A 19438-nucleotide genomic window follows, 5' to 3' on the forward strand; every position below is an offset into this window, starting at 1 on the left:
ATTATCTTGGATCATTAGCCAGCATCCTGTTATGCAATGTGATCAGTGAAGCTTGGTGCAGTATCTCACAATGTGATATCATTTCTCAAACAGAGCATGCAGTGGGGAAGAAATTAATTTCTCAAAGATGCGGCATCATTACTGACACAGTGAAATCAGATGGCTTTCCTAGTTGTTTTAAAGGGTTTAAATGCTCAGGCTGAACACTGAGCTGAGAACATTGGAGAGTTATTTAATGGATCCATTTCCAGGACAAGAGGGCTATTTTCTTCTAGGATGTGATTACATCAGTGAATGAAACTTTCCCGTGCTCTCCTTGGTTTCCCTTTTATTTGGACCTGTCAGAGCAAACTCCATTTTATGGATATACCCCAGAGACAAGGGAGACGAAGGCACAAGGAAGATCAGATCTTGATCCACAGCCTCTCTGATAACCTCCTACCAAGCAATAATTTAATGAATGCCTCCAAGGCAGCTCCACTGTCCCTGGGCAGCCTGCAAGCTGGGAATCTGACTAACCATGGATTAATCAGGCAAGTCAGTGCACTGCATGTATGCCACACAGTCCCAGAGCATCTCTCTCCAGAGCGTGGGGTGCAGCCTCCCCAGCCTGCCTGTTCTGCCAGGCACAACACTCTGCAGTCCAAGACAGTCTTTGCCCCAGGGGAGGATGAAAACAGTTGTGTAATTTTCTCCTGAACAAATGATAAACTGGCCTTCCTCGGATAAGCTGCTGGAAACAGAAGAAAATTGCCATACTTTTTTGTTCAAATGCCTGGACCCCTTTTGTACATCCACAGTTTAGAAGTATGAATCACTCATGCAGAGGCATTCGTGCAGATAAAGTGCTGTACCACACTTTGAAAAATTACCTCTGGAAATATGGTTCAAATGATGCAAATCCAAGGGATGTGGTATGGTGTTGAGAACTCATTAAAATCTTCGCTTCAAGAAGCTTCCTTAAAAATTGTTGTCTGTGCTAGAAACAGGCACACAGTCTGAGCCAGAAAGCAAAATTAGTTTGTTTCTTCCTTGGGAATGGAATAGCCAAAGTTCATTTCGGATACTGCTTTGCACTTCTTCATCCCTAAATTGTTATCCACAAATAAATTAAGTAAAGAAGATGTTTGTCCTTGCCCACTAGCCCAAAAAGTGTGAGAGGACATCAGTGTTACTGCTCAAGCTGTGACCTGCTGTGTGTGCCAGCAGTTGGTGGAATTGCCTCTCTGGAGTGAAGAGGACACCTCCCCATCTGCTTTGAATTTATTAGCCTTGACTTTAAAGAACAGACACACGTTTTGCAGCAGTGCAGCTGGAAAACTAATTTTTTGTTAGAGATATGTCAAATTGGAATCCAGATAAGTGCCCCAATGTCGTAACAGCTTCAAAACGTGAGTACAGAACGAAGACACTGACCCAGCCCAGGGGAGCTGTCCCTCAACCCGTACATACCAAAGTAGAGACAAGCAGCTCCCACCAAGGTAACCACAGCAAAAGCCTAATTCTTCTTCATTCAGCCACAACAGCCTCCTCCCTCTGCTCTGGGGCCAGTAGAGTCACAGGATTTCTGAGGATCACTCATGGCAGAAGATGACAATGACTCCTAAGGCTCCCCCTGTCACTGCTGAGCCTGGGTGACCTGGTCCTGGTGGGATTGTTTCCTTAGACAGCCTGGGCTCCAGATCACACAGCAGCCCCCAAAGTTACCCAGCAGGCAGCAAAGCCCTGCTGCAGGTCATGGCTCCACACTGACATCCTCCAGAGGCCCCAAGCACCTACTCTACAACCTCCCCACTCTTGAACACTGACAGTCCTTGAAATTTTTTCCAAAGGACTCTGGAAGCTATTTTCTCCCGTTATTTGTTCCCTGCTCCTTTAGGAATATAGCATTTGTGAGCATGTGCTTGCATTGGGCAGCACACTGAACACCAGCTTCTGCAATGAGTTCTGCCTTTCTAATGCACATCTTAGGGATGCAAATTTTTGCAAATGAGAAATGTTCTCTAACATTATGGATACAGTTTATGTTTTTTGTGGAGATCAGAGAATCTGGCAATGTTACACAGTGATGACATTATTCCAACTCTGAAAATTCAAAAACTCATTTAAATAGTGTCAGTTGTGTATATGGTTTTTCTGCTGCCTGTGATTACCAGTTGGTGAGAGGAAGGGCACAGATTACAGGCATATTCCAAATGTTTGTCTTGTCCCTGCACTTTTTCAAAGGGAAGTAGATTTCCCTTTTTCCCATAATATTCAAGGCCAGCTAGACCTTCACCTGCTTTAGGAAGAATTTGCAATGAACGCAGCTGAAGCATGAATTGCAGATATACCAAAGTTTTTGCCTTTCTCTCTCTCTCTCTCTCTCTCTCTCTCTCTCTGCTACTATTGGGCAAACTTTACAAATGGTGCAGTTACCAGGTGTCTAAGCAATATGACATTACTACTTTATTCACCTTGTTGCCCAAAGCTGTGCTTGATGGACACATAACTCAGTGCTAAAAGGAGAGTGATACTGCCTGGGTATTTAACTCATTTTTCTATAAAATTGAACCCATTTCTATTATGCTGTATAAAACCCCTGACAGCAGAGAGAGGCAGGGAAGGCAGGTATTCATCCTTCAGCTTTACAGAAGAAGAAACAAGGAAGGGAAGTTTAAATGACATGCCCAAGGCTACACAGCACGGGAGTGTCGAAGGGTAGGTTGAAACTATCAGCTCGTGGTCCCCTTCCTTCACTTAACACTGTTGCCCATTGCTTCCCCAGGCCAGGAAAGCTGGCATTTCCTTGTCTGCAGCCTCTGTTAGAAATATTAATTGAAGTTTCAGTTATTCAGTTTATGAACAGAAACACTAAAGGGAATGTTTGCAAGCCATTTCCTGAAGCAAGCATGCAAAGCAACAAAGACTTTACACTGGCGTATGTCATGTCTGCATGAAGGACCCAGGGAGTGGCTTAATGAAGGACAGCAATTCATTTCCATTCCTTTTACTTATTTTTGCCTGTTTACCCATAAATCTGTTCTTTGTTTAACATAAAAAATAGAAACACTTGGGATGGCAGCTTTAGATATGAGAGATTGATGAGCTGATGGGCAGGCAGCTGAACATGCACTCCTTCACTGCCAGGGAGTAACTCACTGAGCAACTGGCATGTCTTCTTCCTCTAAGTAAGAAAGGTTTGCAGTGTTTTAAGGATTTTGGAGTACAACATTATTTCTCATATCCACATGCATTGAGCCTATGAATGCTGGTAGGTAGTTCACTCTGGTTTTGCAGTAGTCAGGAGGGCTTTCAGCAGGAGCAGGGATGTTGACTCAGAAGTGAGATGCACAGGTATGAGGATGCATTGTTATCATTGCATTAGAAAGGAGGCTTTTCATATTTATCCTGCTGGTGAATCTCCAGTAGCTTGATTTACACGGAATCATCAACACTTCATCTGCAGGTATTGCCTTGTGCATGGTGAGTATTTAATGTAGCAGGGATAGGAATGATGAAACCTGGCTTGGAAGCACACAGGAAGATTCAGAGAATTTCTCTATCAGTGAGTAGCCCTCAGTCATTTCTGTTGTCTCCCTGAAGGAAAACAGCCTCTGAAGGAAGGACAGTCCCTTTGTCACTAAAACCAGCTTGCCTGATAAAAAGTTTGCAGAATCCAGTTCAGAGCCAGGCAGAGGTTAGTAGATGAAATCCTACTAATATCATCAGTAAAAATTCCATTTATTTCAGGGGTTTTAGGCTTCTTGTCCAGGCCCTGAACCAAAGTCCAACAAAAACTATTGAAAATGTCTTTTTTTTTTTTTGATGCTGTGCTGCACTTTGTTTGTAAGGAGACTACACAAATGAAGTGCTTGTCAAGTCTCTGAAATTCATGAAAAAATTCCTATGATATGAAGTGATTGCATCACCCATACTTGTTTCTCTTCCTATGAAGCTTGTGAACAATGTTGCTCCAGGGAAGTATGAAAGGAAAGTTTGCCAAGAGCCTTATTTCTGTTCTTGACATTCACAGATGGTCAAAGAAATAACTTCTGCCAGAAGGATGCACTAGAACAGCTTTGAAAACCAGGGCCTGTGTATCCTATCTTCTGAGTTCATGAGCTTATTAAGTTTTTTAAACCAACTCTGTAATTCCCTTTAATTCCAATAACCTTTGCATGGATTGTTGACACTTCTATTGAAACTGCCAGATGCTGTTAACTGGAGTTGCCAGTCAGTTTTACATGTGCAGGTGTTGCTGTTGTGAGCAGCTTTGTGCAATTAATTCAGCTGTCACAGAGACTTTGGAAGCCTGTTGTGGATCAGATTGTATTGGTTTATTTTAGGCCTGATCAAGAATCCTCCCCAGCCAAAGGTAATCCCTAGATTGACTATATAGGCATTAAATCCTAGCCCACTTCCAAGCACAGGGACTGCTCCCTTTCTTCCCCAAGCACTGTGGCCAGAACAACCAGTTTGAGAGAAGGAAAGCAGCTGATTCAAGGGTTGGAAGAATTTCCCTTCCTAGTCAGAGGCTAGGATAAAACTGCCCCAGGGCAGTAATGCTCAGCCTTACTTGGAGAGTTACTTGAAGTTTACAACACATCATCATCAGGCATTTTGCTCTGGATTCATCTCACCTAACATGAAACTTCTGCAGATCCCACTTGAAGAAAGGCATCCAGGTGTGCAAAGATGCCACTGGATACACCTCACTGGGCAGCCAGACTACAAAATCACAGAATATTCTGAGTTGGAAGGGACCAACAAGGATCATCAAGTCCAACTCTTAAGTGAATGGTCCATACAGGGATCAAACCCATGATCTTGGTGTTATCAGCACCAGGCTCTAACCAACCAAGCTAAATCTCAGCATCTACCCTGTGCCAAGTACCCAAAACCTTTCTGCAGTAAATCTTCAGAGCCAGTTTGGCTCTCCTGAAGTTTCTGCTGCTTTGTGTCCCTCTGGTTTGGAAACAGATTGCCAGCCCAGACCCCCTGTTTAGCTCTGCCAACCTCCCTTGGTCTGCCTGCCTGCATCCAATTAATGTGCTGCTCAACGGTGGTTTTAAATGGAGATTATTGACCAAATGCTTTTTCAGCCTGATAAATTCCCAGATTGATACAGGAGGGAAACCAGTATCAATAAGCACTAAGGATCAGCACAGCACTTCCCACCACGGGACATTACCGGATAAATGCTAAGTTATTATTATCATCACTGTCTCTGGAGTTAAGCCTTGCTCCACTTTTTAAAGCCTTAGATAATGAGGTGGGAAGATAAAAATGTGTAATGAGAAAGAGAGACCGTGGGTCTTAAGCAAACACCTGGCTGAAACAGGAAAGGTGGCTCCAAGACTTAGTCACTAACCTTGAATTGCTCTTTGCTGCTCAGTGTGGGGGTGACTCATCCTCTCCGTGGATTCCCTTAGGAACATCTTCTGTTCCTTGCAGTCCGTCAGGGGTTAAGTTTCCACTGAGACCCACGGATATGATGGCACTGGCTGTCACCAGAGCTGAAAACATGGATGGCTGACCACCTTAAGCTTCTTGCCTTTATTAATCTCCTGTCATTAATTGCAAGGGAATTTCTTCTGCTGCAATACACTTATCCAATATCACCAACTCTCCAGACATAACCTGTTTCAGAGTAAAGACGAGGCAGGGGTCTCATGGCTGTCATGAAAGTGCACTTCTAAAGTGGATTAATAAATTAACCCTTCCACAGCCCATCTTTTAAACAGCTGTCACCTGGGATTTTACACTCAGGGCACGGCTATTTTTCCTCTGCAGGGCAACATGAATGAGAAATACAACAGTCTGGGGGAACAAGTCATTGTGAGTGGGGCAGACAAGGAGGGCCCCCTGTAACACTATGTATTTGAGGAATTAGGGAGCATCCTTTGTCTTAGCAAGCTGTTCTTAGACCTGGGCTCCAAGTTTATTCTCGGTATCAGCCTACCCTGTCACCTTGAATTAAACCCTTTCCTGTGCCTCCACTTCTTCCATTTGATGATGATGGTGGGGATGATACAGAACTCCCTCATTCAGTGCCCCATACATGTCAAGTATGTCATATCACATGGCTGTGAACCAGCTCTCAGTGCTCCCAGGCCAATTCTGACCAGGTGACAGTCCAGCTTCCCTGGTGCCTCCAGCAGGCAGCTCCTCCCAGTCCCCCACTCCAGGGTGAGACTGAGCAGAACTGACAGGCAGGTGGGTGGTGGTGCCCCTGTGCTGCAGTCAGGGGTGGTTTGTGTACCTCTCTCCTCCTCTTAATAATTACAGAATATTGTGAAACAAAATAAGATTTCTCACCTAATGTCTGTACTTCATAAAAGTGTGTTTAGACAGATGGTTGATAGAAGAGGGTGAGTCCTCCTACCCTGCAACCTGAGATTTAACAGTATAAGTTAAACAATGACACTTATTCCTCAGTGAAACATTGAAAAACCATGAGCAATGGAGCTCTGACATAACATTTAGTCAGGCACAGCACGAGTTAGGCAGCAAACCAGCAGAATCAGCATATTTTCCTTTGTTTCTCTTACAAACTCTCATGTCAACAGTCTCAGCAGTTGTTCTTTGGAGGGCATTTATACTGTCGCAGTTGCATTACACTGCTATTTATTCTTTCTTGTCTTTGTGAGAGGAAAGCAGAACAGCAGACAAAGGCTTGTGGAATTAACACATCCAAGAGAGCAATTCAGGGAGTGAATATTAAAGCAGGAGAGCTGTGCAACACACCAGCTTCACCCTGAAGCTGTAGGTTTTTCCAGTGAAGTAGCAGTGCTGCTGCCTGCATGGAACTCATCCACTGGCAGCAACTTGGTCCTAGTGGCACATCAATTCGATGAATGCTCAAGCAAAGCACTGAGCAAAGTCTCCTTGTCTGTCTACAATATGAAATTAAGAACAGATTCAAAACTGGCTGTATGAACGCTGATCACTGGCTATGTTGGCACAGACCTACCATACACAGGCACAGTGAAAGGTTTCAGCTTGCATTACCATCACATATCCTATCAGGCATGGCATCAACCCACCTTGTTAATTGAGTTATGTTTATACATGTTTGGCCTCCAGCACTGACTTTCAGATGAACACAACAAAGTCTGGAGGCTCCTCTCCTAGAAATTTTTGTTCTCTTTACTTTGTTTTTTCCGCATTCACACAATGCAAACCATGCTGGTTTTTCAGTTGCTGGCCCAGTATTCCCACCTGGGCCAGTACTATGCAGCTTGGGATTTTCCTGTTTGGCTGACAAAGCAAGGCAATTTCTTTCCTTCTCCCAGCAAAGCTTCAGTGGATGCCACCATGCAGCCAAGCACAGCACTGCCACTCCTGGTCACAAAAGCATGAGAACAACTCCCTGCAACCCATCTCCTACCAGCTCCTCCCTTGTGCTGTGGGATGTGGGGAATCATAGTCCTGAGTTCACTTCAGCAGCTGGATCTGTGATTTTGTTTAGTCAGTTGTATTCCCCCATGCTCTCTCCTCTCCCTATGGGGAGTTCCAGTCTCCCCTCAGAAAGCAGCAGTTCATTACCCTCAATTATTTTGCACTACCCATTTTCCCCTGTTCATGGACCCCAGATACAGGTACAAAACAAACCCAATGGCCAGAAAATGACCCTTACTTCAGTCCCAAATCAGTATCCCTGGCAGGCTGACACCTAACCCAACATTTGATACATTCATGACCTACAGCAATGACAACATCCACATGAGTGGCCTGCCAGTTTAAAGAAAAATTTGCAAAGCCTTACAGGTTTCCAGCACTCTGCTGACCGCAAAGTGCTCCTCTCTTCTCCTCAGACCTGAGAGTAACAGAAATTTACCCAGAAAGTGCCATTCTTCAGGTAAAATAAGATCCGGATGAGAAGCAGTTGGCTCCAAACCAACTGAGACAAGAGACAGTCGTTGGTGAGCAGCTGAGACCATGGCAAAATAATGGTTACCTCACCCTGTGCTCACAGCATCTTCTCTGTTTAGGAAGATGGATGGTCTTGGGGTCACAGAAGCCTCATCTGCTATGGTAACAGCCATGGCCAAAAACAAGTGCTGATTACTAAGTAATTTCCACAGGCTCCTTTTTTGCCAACTCTCTGAAAATAAAACACCTCATACATTCATGGGTAGGAGTGCTCAGAAAGCATGGAATTTGGGCTGCCTGTACTGTGGGGTGCATTGTTATCCTGCCACCCACACCTCGTATACCAGGTTGTGGAGGGAATTATCCATCTCCCCCCTGCTCGGGTGATTGCTCTCCCTGCAAGTGGCAGAGGTTTATCTCCTTCTCCCACAGGCAGCAGATGGTTCATCTGCCCCAGAGAGCTGGGGGAACATGTGCTGGGCCAGCTGCAGGCTCTGCCCTCCCAGAGCAGGGAGACAGACTGAGATGCCAAGGCTACCTCTCTGGTTGCTCCTAAGGCAGCCCAATGGATTCCCCTCTCTTGTTGTCCAGCCAGTAGCCATTTCTCCATGGCAATGACAGAAAGACATTCTGTAACATTGTTTCCGTAGTGTAGTGGTTATCACGTTCGCCTAACACGCGAAAGGTCCCCGGTTCGAAACCGGGCGGAAACACTGTGTTTTTTCTCTGTAACAAATGTGAATAGAGCCTTTCCCAAATCTTCCTTCGCGAAGCCCAGCCATGAAGAGTGATGAAGAGCTTTGATACTGTCGTCAGCCTCAGACTTTTTGGCCAGGCAAAGCACATGAACTGTCCTGCAAAATACAAAATGGGGAAGCTGTGACAAGTACAGTGTGACCAGACCAAGGGGGTGCATATAGGACTTAATAATAAACAAAGCAGGAGTTTTAAAATGCAAAGAGAAGCAAAAGTGAATTCAGCAAACAACTATCAATTGTGTTTCCTAAGGATGGCTTTAACTATCTCCAAAAGTTAAGATAACATCAGGAAAAGATATGCATGAGCACAAAGATGGGAACTTCTGTTCCCTTTTAGTGTCCTATTGCTGGGTTTAGGACTGACAGTAAATACATTCAGAAACTGCAGCTGATCCAACGTGTAACATCACAGCTGTGATTTGTACAGGCTGGGAAAGCATATTCTGTCCTGTTCTGCTCAGTTCACATTTCCTGGCACAGGAATTCCTATCCTGACTCTGTGCCCTACAGCAGCAGCATGGAAGTGGAAGATTCTCTTTATTTATTTATTTATTTGGAATGACATTTTTCTTGTCTGCTTCATAGAATCAAAAGGCTGGAAAGAACCTCAGCATCTCAGCAATTTACTAGTCCTTTCCCCTGTGAAAGCTCAACCATGGCTATGACACTTTTACTTTTGATAAATATTTATCCAGCCTCTCTTTGAAGACCTCCAGCTGTGGAATCCCTACAGCCTCCCCAGGAAGCCCTCATCCTTGCCATTAGAAGGTTTTCCTTCCTATTTAGTCTGAATCTTCCTTGCTGAAGTTTAAGCCATTTCTTTATCCTGGAGAGAAGAAAAGATTATTTTCTTCCTTTTCACAGCAACTTTTATAAGTCTCTCACATTAAGCAGAAGATCAGGGAGACACGGCAAAGGCTGAAGCTGTTTCTGCCCATTTTGGCAGTTCTCCTCATTGAAGGTAATTAAGTGTAAAGAGGTTCTTCCTCCCAGTGCAACAGGCATGTTGCTAACATGCAAGTAGGCTTTGTGCCATCTGAACAGATGCATATGTATGTAGGCAAGAAAAGGCCATGTCTGAGCATCAGACATGAAAAAAGAATTGAAATTTAGACAGAAACAATCAGGCTGTTTCTAGTGTCATAATTTCACCAGAGATGAGCAGAAATTCAAGTGGGTACATCATCTTATCAAACCGTGATATTTCCTTTCCCCCCCCCTTCTTCATCATTCACCTCTTTGAAAACAGTGTTCAGTAAGTTATTCCCAGCACCCAGAAACCAGACTGGAGATGCACCCAAACCCTGAGCCATCAGCTGGCAGAAACTTCTCCCAGATTACCAAAGTGCATTTACCTAGGGATATCTAGCCCATTTGCTGCACATTCACAACCACAGCCAGCCTGTGCCCACACTGGTGCAATGCTGAGCTCTCCTACCAACATGCATCAGTGCCCACATCTCTGGCTGCCATCCTCAGGAAGATGGTAGTACTCTCTGACCATAATCAGGTCCCTCCAGCCTTACTTGCTCCAAGAGCTGTACGGAGCTAACAAGAACCAAACATGCAGCAGGTGGTTCCAGCTGAGTTCATCACATCTTTGCCCAAAATAACCTGCTGGACAGCTGTGAGGAGGAGAATCTCATCTGGCTGAGAATCAGCATAAGGAGGGGAGATAGGATGTGGAGTCAGGCAGAGAGGCTGTCGTGAATTATTGATGGTTCTCAGCAGATGGACAACTTTCCTAAGTTAATAGCCCTGCAGTCAGTGCTTTTTTTGGTACTTTGAGAGCAACAAAGCACATCTGGTCTTGCTTCTCAGGCTGGTAAGTACTGAATTGCTAGGGAGATAGTGTCCTTGGTGCTAAGAGGACTTTTTATCTTATTTTGCTGTATATACCAATATAATCAAGAGGCAACACTGGGGAAAGGTTTGTCTCTGCCAGAGACTGCTGTATTGTGAAGCTTTGAGGATGCTCTTCTCTGCAGGGCTTTACCAGCAGGAAATTGTCTGTCTTAGCCTGAGAGCTGCAGGTTGTGTCAGACCAGGACTACAGAGGGCAGAGAGCAATTCTAATTAAAATGTTTTTACATGCTGTCACACACACAGAGCTTTTCCTTTTGTCATCCCAGATTTCTGAGACGGTCTCCCATCTTTGGTGTTTTCCTTGCAAGTCTCTTCACAGAGTAGATCTTTAGCCTGAATCATTCCTGAAAATAATTCTTATTCCTAAACTGTAGGAGGAGATAAAGGAGATTTTGAGTTTTAAAATCCCAAGGGTCACAGCCAAAGTATTAAGGCTTCCCAGAGTTTGGTCTGTGGGTTGGATGGAGCACCCAGAAATTATCTTCTGTGCTGAATAAGCTGTTCCTATCACATAACATTTCTGTGCATTAAGCTGATCTATGTTGACATAAGTGGGATATTGGGGAGTACATACTGGGACTCCTGATACTTTACACAAAGCAGACATGGATAATTGAAAAAGATGTTCCCTTCCACAAAGCACTGCAGGCCCCCTCATCATCCCTCTCTTTCTGTTCCTTCTTTATGGCTAAATTGAAAACGAGTGCACTGTTTGCCTCCTGCTGCTCTTCCCACTGTCTCTCTTTTATGCCACTGGCAGCAGAGCTCAATGTTGATGGATAATCAAATGGGAGATGCACATTATGCTTCTGCCATCAAACCATGTCACAGTGGCTGGGAGCTGGGTGGTCATAGAGGGCAAACCTGTCCTCTGATAAAGCCCAGGTGAAGACCACCGGGAATCACATCTTGCTCCTGAAGGCAGTATCTGGATCCAAGTTTCCCTTCCTTATGGCTTCTAAATGTTTCTATGCTTGCATTTCAATAAAACAGTTCTCATTGCACACATCCAGTTAAGAAAGCAATCCCAAAAATCCCAGGCCAGTGGTGAGGGATGCAGGATGAGAACTAGGACCCCTGTTGGGTGGTCACTCCAGTCCACTGGACCATCGTCTGCACCCACTTATTCCCATCCTCTGCTCAGTGACCAGAGTAACTGTGCTAAAACAGAGGGAGAGAAAAGCAGAAACATACAGCCCAGCACCAAGCTGCTCCCATCAGGTGCAGGGATAACCAGGGAAGCAGCTGTGTAGATTGCCACTGGGATTTCCAGGGGATGCTGTGAAGCTGGTACCATTTAAGTGCCATAATCTACAACATCAGCCCAGCCTTGGCTCTGCCTGGCCCGTATTGATCCACAATCTGGGCTCGAGGGAGCTGCAGCTCTCTTCCAAGACGATTCTGTGCTGCGTGTTTTGACTGGAAGGTATGAATGTCAAAATGTACAGAGGAGTTGAGGTATAAATGCAGGGGAGATGAATGTAGTGAGACATGCTATTATTTAAAAATACCCTGAATGATTTATGCACCTTCTGCAGCCCTCATGCACCCCCTCACTAATGCTTATGCATTTATGGACTTCAGTTTTCAGCGAGGTGTTTCTGCTTTGAGGAGGAGAAAAAATATTCCTGACATTGAACTGAGGCTTGTAACCACTATAAACCCAGCTCTGCATGTTCCTGGCCTCCTTCCACACTTCGAGGTACCGAGCAAAAGGATCAGGCCACAGGTTTACTACAAACAGAAGAAAATATTTTTTTCCCCCATCATGCATAACTGAGTGACTCTCTGCCATGGGATTATGGAGATGGACAGATAAATAAATTCATGGACAGATTAGACAAATTTATAGAAGACAGGACCAAGTAATGGCCAATAAGTGGGATGATCAAGATGCAATTTCTGCTTAGGAAGTCACCAAATTCTGATTGCTGTAAACTACAGCAAGAAGGAAAAGAGAGCTGGATGCTTAGGGAAGCGCTGGTGTGCACACTCCCCAGCTCATACTCTTCTTTAAGCATCTTGTTTAAGGGAGGAGTTGGGGATGGAGGGATGACTGGTCTGATCCAGAAAAGCTATTATCTAAGTTCCTCCCCCAGCCTGGTCACCTTCCCCCAGGCAACATCCTGTCCTGACTCTGACAGAGCCCAAACCTGTGGTCTGAACTGCAGTGGAGTCACCTGGCACCAGTATCAGGGTGTGCATCACTACCAGCGAGAGGCTGCTCAGCAGCAGTGAGCATTAACTTTGCGAGGAAAATAAATTATAGTATTCATTTTGGGGGGTTATAAAACCAGTTCATTCTGCAGATATAAACATTATAAAATAAAGCATAAAATAAATCATTAAAAATGGGAACACAGTGGGAGAAGAAAGGAAGTATGGAGAAAGGAAAGGAGAGGTAATGAATCTGGAAGGACAGATAAGCAGCTGAAAGATGGAAGACAAAAATAAAATCAGAAAACAGACCTGCAGTGGAAGGAGGGTGTCACAGACATTTGAGGGGCAAGTTCATTCGGTGACTACAGTCAGTGGATTTAATGTTGCCTGAAGATTTTCAGCTTAAACTTTCAAGGAAATAAACTTCAGAGTGATTACAGTGTCATCTAACCTCCCAGAAACATCACCAAGTGGTTAATGCATATATACACACATAATATGTGATTTTATTTATGTATACACACACACACATGCATATACTATTTTAATATATACACACAGAGATGTTATTTTTTAGAACTCCAGAAGGAAAAAAAGGCTCTTTGTGAAAAGCATCAATGTTTGCTGTTGTCAAAGAGGGAAAGCTACATACGTTTCATCTGCTGTTATTTCCTAGCCCTGCTGGAGGTGTATCGCCAACAAATGTTACCCAACAAAGCTTGGGAATGTGACAACTGAGTGAAAGCTTTGCAAAAACAGACTGAACAATTTGTAAATTAATCTGAAATGAGACGAGTATGTCAAAAAGACCCATGCACAAGCACAGCGAATTTTAAAATTCAGTGCTGTCACCAGTGATGGCAGTTTCTTGAGAGGCACCGTGGCAGGGGGAATGTGCTGTAACCACAGCTCCCTGCACACAGCTCCTGCCTGCGCCTGGGCTGGAGCTCGGGGTGGAGAGAGGAAATTCTTGTGCACACACGCTCTGTAAGTGCATAAAAGCCATTACTTTATAGCAGCAAGGCTTTCTCTGACCTTTAGATAGTTCATATCAGAAAATGGCACCTCATTATGCAGTAGCTGCAAGAAGTTGGAGTAAATGGGCTTTTCCCACTGTAAAAAAACAGAACGAAAATAAAACCCCCAAAACAAACAAACAAATCCAAACCTGTCCTACAGCCAAGATGTATTTGAGTCCTTTTCTTGATTCAAAACCTTCTCTGTGGAGTAATACAGCTCAGTGAATGCCCCTCCTTCCTAATTCACTCCAAAGTAGAGATGATTAAAATTAACCATTTATCATGGTCCCCTCTGCACAGGGCCAACTGCTCTGAGCTGCGAGGAGGTGTAGTATTGCTTAGCAAGGAAATTCCAACAAGGACATGGCACAGTTTCTTAGGACCAAATCCAATTAAAACATTTCCATTTTCATCTCCTGACCACCCAAAGTAAAGCAGAGTGCATCTAGCTCCAGAGCACTTCAAAGCGCTGTTTAATTGTATGAATATTTTAAACGTAACACAAGAGAGACAGATCCTCTGTTGCTCTCAATTAACGCAGCTTCACAAAGTCAGAGAGATGCACACCAGTGAGGAGACTGGCCCCAAATGGGGTTTAAGAAAAAAAAAACAAAACCCACAATAGCGCAGTACTAAAATTCAGCTTTTGCAGAACGTTTACGTATTTCTAGTGTTGCTCCTCTGAGTGATGCTCTACATAGTGCTAAAATTTACAAGGGTCTGATTTTAGATATCATCCCTGCCTGGTAGGGCTAACCTTGCTGGTACCTGGTGAGGATGCAGCCTCAGCACCCAAGTCCTGCAGAGCTGAGCATCCCTGTGTCCTGCCTTAGATTCCTTGGCTGTATGGGAATGTGAATCCCCACTGACGTGAGATTAACCATTTCTGAAAGTCTTAATTCTCCAGGCTTCAGCAGAAAAGAGAATTTGAACACCACTTGTAATGTGGTACTGAGTACTGGGTGTTGGAAGGCAGCCTCATCTCCAGCATGTCCTGGGGCTCTGTGCAGTGTTTCTGGTACAGCAGCTCTTGGAGTTGTCTCATTTAGGGAAATAGAACAAAATACCCTCTGAAAAGAGCCTTCTGCTGCTGAGTCCAGTGTTCAGAGCATCCTGAGTCTGAAAGGGCCAAGGAAATCATGAAATAAGTACTTGTGTTTCCTTTTATGTGGAACAGTGCAGTGTTTCAGGATCTCAACGGGAAAAGCTACACTTTACAGGAAAACATTCAGTAGAGTTTAAAAGATTTATGTTCCCACAAGAGACCTATTTTGGATGGCTAAACCCCCCACAGACAGAGTCCAATTATCTGGGGTTTTTCAAACCTTTTCTGTGGAACCCTGTTAAATTTTTATAGAATCCTTAAAATTCCCACTCTGGTGAATCCTCCGAGGTTTTGTCATTAAGGCAATTCCTGGAAGAGCGCTCTGCTTTTAGAGGGAGGAAGAAATAAAGAGTGAGTTGCATCCCCAAAGAGCCAAGATACACACGGAGCATATTCACAGGGGCTGCAACAAGCAACCTGAAACTGTAAAAGCTGATGGCACCACATCCCTAATTCGCTCTTTAGAGAACTTTGCAAAGTCTTGTGCTTGTACCAGTGATAATGAAAGTGATTAGCACAGCACGATTAAACTCCCTGTAGGACATTTTTTTTTCCTTTTAAATTAAAGGTTGGAAGTTAGATTTATCCTCTTCTATAATGACTTTTGGATTATACTGTCTGAACTGCATGGTTTTAACTTGGTATAAAAATATTAACCCATGAGAAAAGTCACAGGGGTTAGTGGTGTTATCAAGTCATAGAATCCAATCTAAAAACTTTTCTTCACCACCTTTTTTTTTTCTTACAGAGCTTTAAAGGAATACATAAATCTCACTTTTATGTGTTTCTTAACCTCAAGATATTCAAAGCATTATCAAGTACAACTGGTGTCCATAAGGTCCAGCTCCCTCAGCCTCAGAAAAAGGTTGCGAAGTTAATCTAAGAATGGAAGGAAGAGAAGTTCATATTTTAAACAAACAAACAAACAAAGGGAAACCACAAAACCAAAACCCACATGCCATCTCAACCCTTAGTAACAGCTTTCTCAAGGTGAAAATGAAAATCATCACCCTGAGACTGGTCACTTCACCCACCACATGTGAAAGAGCCGGAGCTGGACAGAGGGTCTGAGGTCCCCACACTGCCCCGTGCAAGGGGGCTTTTGCATCAGGCTTGGCAGCTCCCAGTCCTCATCCTGCCAGCCAGGAGGGTGTTCTACCTGAAAGCCTCACAGCTAAAACTGGGAAAGGGTTTCTAGGAGAAATCCTTCTCCAGCATGAGGCTGGCAGCCCCTGAAGGTCTGCAGAAGCCCCACAGGGCACCTTGTTCCCACGGAAAAGGGCTTTCCACCCACACAGCTCTGCTGCCTTCTCAAAGAGCTACTTGGCAGCCACAGCTACAGTGTGTGGATGCTATAGGGCTTTAACACATCCATCTTTCTAACAGTTCCACATGTCACTGACAGAGTAGCCTATTTAGTTTCAAGGCCTTTGAAGAATTAGCAAGTGCCAAACCCACGGCGTTAAACAGACTCTCTGAAAGTTAATGGGTGAAAAACTGCATATATTAAGTGCTGGGGAAATTGATTTGATGTCAGGTGAAGGAAATTTTTCCACAGACCCTCTCTTTGGGCAAACAGCTAGAAGGAAAGACCTCGGGCATCTCCCATTTCATATGTAGTGGATCTTTTTAATCCCATTAATAGTTGTGCTCCCACTGCAGTAGTGTCCCAAGGACTCCTGCTGCCATCAGGCCAAAAGTAAAGCCCCAGGATGAGGCTGCAGCAGAGCAGAGCACAATAGCTGCATCCCACGGATACACACTCAGAGAGTTATGTTTCTTCCCATCTCAGACTAATTTTCTATGTTTTGTACTTCTAAGATACATAAATTTATTTTTTTTTAGTATCCTGATTACATTCTTTAATGTTAAATTAAATTTCTGCCAAATTTCAGGATCAAGTGGAATTTTAAAAATAAAATAATAAAATAAAATAATTTCCAGTGGCCAAATCCTCTCCCCTATCTTTCATATTAAGATCTGACATATTTACCTGTCCATTGAACTCTAAAATACAAAACTTGGGGGGCAAGGTCCAATATTTACTGCTCAAGAAAGTGAGAAGATTCTTGTTGGATAAATTCTGTCTCTGAGTTTGAAAACAAGTGATTTACTCCCTAAATATTTGTGTAAAGTTTTGCCAGTGTGAAAATATTCTTGAGACATCACACTTCCCTAATATTGTTCCTGAGAGTTCAGCTTTTCTTTACTGTTATTCATCAAATCTGCCATTTTCTACTCTCTTGACTTCCACTGCACAATGCCTCTCCTAGGAGGCAATTATATATGCTTTTTTAATATTCTTAAATGTTATAATCTGCCTCTGCAAAACAGTTGTCAGATATCTTAAAAAAATCTAAGGGGTTGTTGTTTTGCTTGGAGTGCCTTTGCTTATAATAAATCAGATTAACAAGACTAACTAAGTGCAGTTTAACTCTCCCCACTGTGACTTGAGACTTTCCCGAACTACACACACTGCACTATTCAAGCTGTGCCAGCTATTTTTACCCATTAACTGAAAATGAATTAGGGAAGAAGCTCTCCCTAACATACTTTTTTCCCTCAAATCAGCATGAGGGATGAGCATGGTGTCTGGCAGTTGTCTCAGCACACACCTCTTCCCTTGTTAGACCTGTGAAAGGGGTTGACAGCCCAAGCAGTAGGTGGGGACAGTTTGGGTGCTTGAATTCAGAGTGATTGTTCTCAAAGCTGCCCTCAATAAACACACCAAACTCCTTCCTACCCTCTGTTTTGCCCCTGTGGTGGTTGCAGGCTGATGGCATCCTGGCAGGGCAGCTCAGAGCCTTCCTCCCATCGGAGAGGCTCAGCCTGGGCAGTCTCACCCACAGCCCCCCAGCCTTGTGCCATGGAGGGAACACCACCAGTCCCAAGACACCTACACCAGAGCGCACAACAGTTACTAAAAAGTGAGCCCAGAGGTCTTTCTGTCACCCAAAAAGTGTGCTGGGAGAGGGGAGTTCGAACCTCCCCAATCACGTGGGGACTTGTCCCGTGGTCTTTGCCATCCCGGGCTGAGGTTCAGACACAGCACTAAGTGTAACCAAGAGGAGCACCTCTGCCTCCTTTGGCACCAGCCAGTTCCATTGTTCAGGACCTGGGGCTGGAAGGAGACCCCAAACAGAGCAAGATAAGCACCCTAGATTAGGAGTTTAAGGCACCAGCAAACAAAGAGGCTACAGAAACATCCCTCTCCAGCATTTCCTATTGGATTACCCAGGCAGGTCTCTGGCAGTCTGTGGACCACTCTCAAGGGAATCTCTCCTCATCCATGGATTAGAGGAGCGGCACAGAGCACCAAGGATCCCAGGCTGTCAACAGCAACCTTATTAACCCAGCAATTAAGGCTAAATTTGACCAGCTCTTTGCCAAGAAACCACTTGCACACCGTGCCTGGAGTATTTAACATTCCTTGATCACTGCATAGCTCAATTAATTTGTACCACTCATTTCCTGAGTTTATAAAAAAAAATAAATAAATCAATATACAGCTATCACCACTCATCTGAGAAAATGAGCAGCAGCATGGCTGAATTTAATGTCCTGAGATGGAAAAGAGCAGAGAAAACAGATCAGGGGAAAGGGGCCATAAACACATTACCATCTTACTGGCCTGGAGAGAGGAGTGGAAATTAAATAGTAACAATTAACAGCAAGACTTGCCTCACTTGAGAGGGGCTTAGATTTCATCCTGCCTCTTTCAGAGCACAGAGCTCAGACAGAGGATACAAGAATACCTCTCCAGAGAAGCACTGTCTTTTGTAACACAGAAAAATGTGCATTTGTAAGGAACCAGATGTACAAAACTTAGAGCTACTGTTTTCCAAACAAGCCACTCTCATTGAAATTCCTGATGGATTTGTGTTCCCAGGTATTCTCTCAAAAAACATGTCACTGTCAGCAGGGGAGTGACTGGGAGGAGAATGCACAATCTATATCCTAAATCAGAAGGATCTCAGCAAATGAGCTGGCTAAGAACAGCACAAGAGAAATGGGGCATATGACGAAAACACATAAATCTGTCCTCCAGCAACCTTGATGTCACAATTTCCAGACACCCTCTAAGAGGGCTGGACCTCTGGTTTCCAATTCTTTTTCAAGGGTAATTCAAATTCATGAAGTGGACTGAAAACTTCAGCCAAACTTTTATCACCTCACTATCTCAAAAATTCATACGGCTTTTGCATTATGAATCCTCATGCTAACTGGTGTGTCCATGGGTAGCTGAGCCATCTCTGGCCCTGGAGCTCAGCTCAGAGATGCTCAGGTGATTCACAAGTCAGTAAGTTACTGTGAAGAAAATCTCTGTAAGTCTATTAAGCCCTCTGACCAGTGACACGTGGAACAGTAATTTTAAGACAGGGCAATCCAAATGGCAGACACAGTTATACCAGATCCAGGCTGCCAGCAGATCTCTCCTCAACCTTCCCAAGGTCACAGCCCTGTGACATCTCCTGTGGTCAGGTGGGAGACGCTGCAGACCCCCAGGGCACTGCATTGAGCTGTCTGAGGCCACCCCAGCCCCACATCCCACTCCCAAGGTGGCTGGCACATGTGTTGCTACGTGTGATGCCAGAGTCCCCATACGGGTGGTAACCCACCACTCACCTCCCTAACTGCCCGGCCCCAAGCATGAAAAATAAGGATGAGAACAG

At 44.3% G+C, this 19438-nt stretch overlaps 1 non-coding gene across 1 annotated transcript; it reads left to right on the forward strand.

Moving 5' to 3' along the window:
* Positions 1–8497: 8497 nt before the first annotated feature.
* Positions 8498–8570, forward strand: TRNAV-AAC (transfer RNA valine (anticodon AAC)). Its single transcript has one exon. It is a non-coding gene; the product is annotated as a tRNA-Val (tRNA).
* Positions 8571–19438: the final 10868 nt, after the last annotated feature.

The sequence above is a fragment of the Pseudopipra pipra genome, chromosome 12 (assembly GCF_036250125.1).
Source record: "Pseudopipra pipra isolate bDixPip1 chromosome 12, bDixPip1.hap1, whole genome shotgun sequence".
Lineage (NCBI taxonomy): Eukaryota > Metazoa > Chordata > Aves > Passeriformes > Pipridae > Pseudopipra > Pseudopipra pipra.